Here is a 6,030-nt window from a genome sequence, read left to right on the forward strand (position 1 = left end):
AAAAAAACGTTTCTGTGAAAAGTTTAGAAAGTAACAAAGTAATTGTCAGTGTGCTTAATGTTTTGATTAAATTATCCATAAAGTAATCTGTTTCATGAGAAATAATTAGTGATTTGTATTGTTTTAATTTTGAGTCATTTACCCAACACTGGTAGTAATAAAATGACAACATTTAAATATTTGGTGAATTATCCCTTTATTACTAAACAATTCTCACATTGCAAATACAGGCCTGAGAGTTTGGATGAGTCATTCTTTATATTCTCTGTAACGCTTTAGATTACAGCCCGCAATTTACAGCGTAAGTACACCAAATTTACAGCGTACCTTTTTGTAATAATAGTGTACCTATAAATTACTTACGTGTAGGTATAAGGGAACATTATGCAAAGTTTGGGGAATAAAGGGGTAACAACCTGGAAAATTACAAATAATTTATACTGTAAGTATTTTATAACTAAGGGGTAACTATTCTAATATTACGTGGTATGTATGACCTACTATGCTAAACAACAATCTTACGTTTGCGAGCAGTTTAGCAAGAACATACACTGCGTAACTTTTTATAATAATACATAGGTATTATATTAAAATATATATACACTACTGTTCAAAAGTTTGGGGTCACTTGCCTGCAATGTTTCTCATGATCTGAAGGCATACACTTAATTGTTTGAAATTAGTTTTGTAGACAAAAATATAATTGTGCCACCATATTAATTTATTTATTTACAAAACTAACATTTTATTTAAAAAAAAAAGTTTTTGAAATGGATGACTTGGACCGAATAATTATGAAAAGCAGTCACTAAGTGCCCAGCATATAGATGGGAACTCCTTCAATACTGTTTAAAAATCATCCCAGGGTGATACCTCAAGAAGTTGGTTAAAAAAATGCCAAGAGTACATTTCTGGAAAATCTAGGCAAAGTGTGGCCACTTTGAAGATGCTAAAATATAAAATAGTTTTGATTTATTTTGGATTTTTTTAGTCACAATATAATCCCCATATTTCCATTTCTATTATTCCATAGTTGTGATGACTTTACTATTATTCTATAATGTGAAAAAAAAAAAAAATAATAATAATAATAAAAATAAATAATGAGTAAGTGACCCTAAACTTTTTAACGGTAGTGTGTGTATATATGTATATATATATATATATATATATATATATATATATATAGGCCTAGGTATTTTTTTAACCACGGGTTACATATTCTATTATTACAGGATACATGATGAAGACAACTGAACAACAAAATTTGAAATCTAGGGAAATGAGTTAATGAGTTTCTGCTATGATTATGTAACACAATTTTTGTTCCTGGATAGTAAGTGTTATTTCCTAATTGCTTATGCCTCAAAAGTATAGAAAATGGCTATTATTCCAAACTTTGCTTTTGTGACCAGGACAGTGACATTTTGAAATTTCCCTATTTCCAATGAGAAAACGGGCGAATTTGTGTCTTTTCATTCACATAAAGTCCGAAAACAACAACATATGAATCCAAAATCCTTCTTTATCTGTGGTCCGATGAAGACACCGGCTTTGACCTTTGCCTCAGACAGCTTAGGGAAGAAGTCTTGAAGGTACTTGAAGGCTGCCGACTGCTTTTCTAGAGCTCTGACGAATTGTTTCATAAGGCCCAATTTGATGTGCAGTGGTGGCATCAGCACCTTCCGGGGGTCCACCAGTGGCTCCCACTTGACGTTGTTCCTCCCCACAGAGAACTTGGTCAGCTGTGGCCAGTCCCGCCTGTGGTAGTGCGCCTTGGTGTCCCTGCTGTCCCAAAGGCAAAGATAGCAGGGAAACTTGGTAAAACAGCCTTGGAGACCCATCAGGAATGTCACCATTCTCCTATGACCTTCCAGCCATACTCATCATACTTCAAGGCGTCCAGCAAGGTGTTGATGCTGTTGTAATCCTCTTTGAGGTGCACCGAGTGAGCCAGGGGAAGAGACGGGTACTTGTTACCATTATGGACCAGCACGGCTTTGAATATTACTTTAGTATAAATACATGTTAATTTGGATTCATATGTTGTTTTTTCTGACTTTATGTGAACGAAAAGACACAAATTCGCACAAAAGCAAAGTTTGTGGTGAATAATAGCCATTTTCTATACTTTTGAGGCTTAAGCAATTAGGAAATAACACTTGCTACCCAGGAAAAAAGAAAAGAAAAAAGAAAATTAGTTACACAGTGTTTTATTCAGAATTTTCAGTGAGGCTACTTACCTCATGAAAGAATATTGCATACAGTCCATCTCAGCTGTGAGTCACGCCATTTTTTGTTTTATAGCAAAAGAGTAGAGGATTTAGTTAGGTCGTCAAGCAAAATTAAAACGAGGCAAGGCAACTAGGGAAACAAGGCAAGCAAAATTAGAACTATTGCAAAAAAAAAAAAAAAAAAAAATTCTGTAGTTACTGTGTAAATATACTATTGTTCCATGTTGTTACAGTGTAAGTCCAACTTGTTACCCCCTTTTTCCATGTAGTTATAGGGTAAGTGCAACATTTGTGGGCTGTAAATTGAAGTGGTGCTTGTTACCCCTTTATTCCCCAAACTTTGCATATTGTTCCCTTATACCTACAAGTACGTAATGTGTAGTTACACTAATACAAAAAAGGTACACGGTAAATTCGGTGTACTTACATTGTAAATTGCTGGCTGTAATCTAAAGTGTTAAAAATTCTCTGTAGTATTATAACAGACTCTTTGTTTTTATGTTGTTATTCGCTTGCCTTTGATATTTTATAGACTTTCATTTAGACCTTTAATGTATTTTAATGTCCAAACATAGATGTGAATGTTAATGTTTTACAACCTGTGTGTGTGTGTTTAGCCTGAGCCACCATCTTTTCAATCAGGCTAATGAGTGGCAGGCATCCATGCGCAGAGGAGGGCTGATTAAGGCGTTTCCAGGCACTGGAGGCGTGCAGAGGAAACAGTAGGGGAGTGAGAAAGGGAGATGGAGAGAGAGAGAGAAGAGAAGCGAGAGGGAGAGTGCCACGGATCAGGAACCAGGTTCCCGCGGGATGGAGCAGGTGCAGCCTGCGAGCGAGGCCTTTGGGCCCGACGGGGCAGCCAGAGCTTAAAACAATCCGCAGAGTACCATCTTTTAATTTAGGCTCTTCAACACCCCATCTCTCTCTCTGTCTCTCTCTCTCTCTCTTACTGCTGCTTAACAGATCAGTGCTCCACAAAGAGGGGTAAACAGAGAGAGGCAAATTAAAAAGGGAACTCCCCTGATACCCCAAAATAAATTAGTGCAAACAAATTACACGGAGTCAACACACAAACACTGCAGCATCTGTGAATTTGGACTGAGGTTGGCAGAGGTAAGCACAGCCTGCAGACAAGCTCGGCACCAATGCAAACATCTAGCAACGGAAAGACTTAAGGTTATTCTGTAGTCAGATACTGGATCAGATCACTTTTAAAACTCTTGTTTGTTCATGTTTACAGTATACCTTAAAGGAATAGTTCATCCAAAAATGAAAATTCTGTCATTTACTCACCCTCATGTTGTTCCAAACCTGTATGAGTCACTTTTTGCCAGTGGAACACAAACAGAGAAACTTTGAACAATGAACTGGTCTTTTTTTTATGATTAATGCAACTGGGGACTGGAGCTTGTAAGCTTAAAAAGGATGCAAAAGCACCATGAAAGTATCCATTCTAATATGCAAAGATTGTTTTACTCTAACATGCAAAAATACCACCCAATCTGCAGTATTTCTGTAAAAAAAAACAAAAAAAAAAAACACCTATAAGACAAACTAAAGAGCACTTGATTGTGTTTTAAATGGGTTAGATGAAAAGCCTGTCTTATGGGTAATCAGCCTGCAGGAAAATGTACAATTCTGAGACTAATGTAGACTGTTTTTGCAGTCACAAACACATTATATATTCCACACTCCATATGGAATATACTTCCTTCATACCATATGGAATATAGAGTGAATTGTGAGGCTGCTCAGTGCAAAGCTGTACATCACAATTGCATGTTTTAGAGGGTTTTATCGAAGCCAGGGTGCAGTAGTGCACATTCTCATTTACATTTATTCATTCTTGCAACATACACGCTGTTTCGCTTACGGGGACGCGGGTTTGAATCCAGTTTGCCTCTTGTCCTGATCCCATTCCACTTTAGTGTCTACCTCACGAAAACAGGTCCAGGTCATATTTCACCCCAAAATAAAAAATTAAAAAAGCTGTTTTTCAATTATCATACTGCATTGCATTAATGTGAAACAATTAAAGAAATATTATTTTTAAATGTAAAATGTTTATAAAACTTGGATATATTGTTGTACTGCCTTTAATTAATGCTGATATAACAAGCAATAAAAATGATCTGTTGTCTAATAAGAATCATATTTGATCATAAATAGTTGTCTGGATGCCTTGTGGTAATGAGAATTATTTTTGTTATTTATTTAATTCTTATTTTTTTCTTTTGCTATTTCTCAATTCTCATTACCCTAATAAGAAAAAGAAGAAGAAGAAAAACAGTAATGTGAAAACAGTAAAGGTATAATATTTAAATTGTAAAATATTTATAAAGCAAGAATGACCAAATAATGAGAAGTACAAAGAAAAAAACAAATCTGACAGATTGTGGTAATGAAAATTATTTTCTTTCTTTTTATATTTTTTAATTATAATGTCTTATGTCTTGTCTTACATATGTCTTATATGTGTTACCTAGAATTATTACCCATTTCTTAAACTCTCAAGCCATCCCAGATATATGTATGACTTTCTTTCTTCTGCAGAACACAAATGAAGATATTTTGAAGTATATCTCAGCTCTGCTGGTCCATTCAATGCAGGTGAATGGTGGCAATAACTTTGAAGCTCAAAAAAGCACATAAAAGTAGCATAAAAGTAATCCATATGACTCCATGTCGTCTTATGTGCTTACGGAGCTTCAAAGTTCTGGCCACCATTCACTTGAATTGAATGGACTTACAGAGCTGTGTAATTCTTCTAAAAATCTTCGTTTGTGTTCTGCAGAAGAAAGAAAGTCATGCACATCTGGGATGGCCTGAGGGTGAGTAAATGATGAGAGAATTTTCATTTTTGGGTGATGTATTCCTTTAAATGGTTTGTCTCTCTTTCTCGTGGTGTGTGTGTGTGTGTGTTTGAGAGAGACACAAAGCTTTTATCTGGCTTCATCCTCTGGCCCTTTGGCAGAGACAGTGACCCTACCATCTGCCCCCCGCTGTCTTCCCATTTGTGTGTTTTTGTGGATCCAGAGAGATGGGAATAGAGCAGCCCACACAGGCCTGGAGTGCAGCCCTGCATGTGCCAGGTGACTCCCCAGGCCTTGTCTAAAAGACGTCACTCACTCCAGGCTTGGCAGCCAGGCTCAGGTGCACCTTATAAAGACCGGGCTATGACACCAAGAGGTGGCGCTGTTTTCTTCACCAATTACACCTTTGTTTGCTTATTGGCATATGCCTCCATCCAGATTGTTTTGGACGAGTCCCTAGCCCGATGGACAAGAGCCAGAGGGGCTTTGTATGTGTGGGCTGTTTTTTTTTCCACCAACATCACTCCTCAAAGCCTCCTCTGAAAGAGCCAGAAATGATAAGCTTGTGGTAAGCTCATGTTTTTGAATCGTGCCATGTTCTTGATCATATTCTTTGTACAGACCCACATATGTCTGTCCATTTGTCTTACAAATTGATGAATTAGAAGCTATTCTCACTTTTGCTGCCTGTGACTTACTACTGAGGGTAAGTGTTCTCTGACCTAAAGCTTTTCAAGGTCTTTTCCTCAAGAACATTTTTAACCCCTGTACTGTCATTCATTCTCCTCTTTATGGATTAGAGCAGGTACTGTTTCAAAAGGGACAAAGAGAGAGGGCGAGTCACTTTGATACCCCCTGACTGAGAGGGGCAACGGTGCAACAGAGCGCGCCCCCATCCCAGAATCCCATACTTTTCCCTCATTATCTCCTTCCCCAAGCTGCTGTTTCTCTTTCCCTGGATGTTATCTTCAGCTGCTTATGCC

This window comes from Myxocyprinus asiaticus, chromosome 15, assembly GCF_019703515.2.
Source record: "Myxocyprinus asiaticus isolate MX2 ecotype Aquarium Trade chromosome 15, UBuf_Myxa_2, whole genome shotgun sequence".
In the NCBI taxonomy this organism is placed as follows: Eukaryota; Metazoa; Chordata; class Actinopteri; order Cypriniformes; family Catostomidae; genus Myxocyprinus; species Myxocyprinus asiaticus.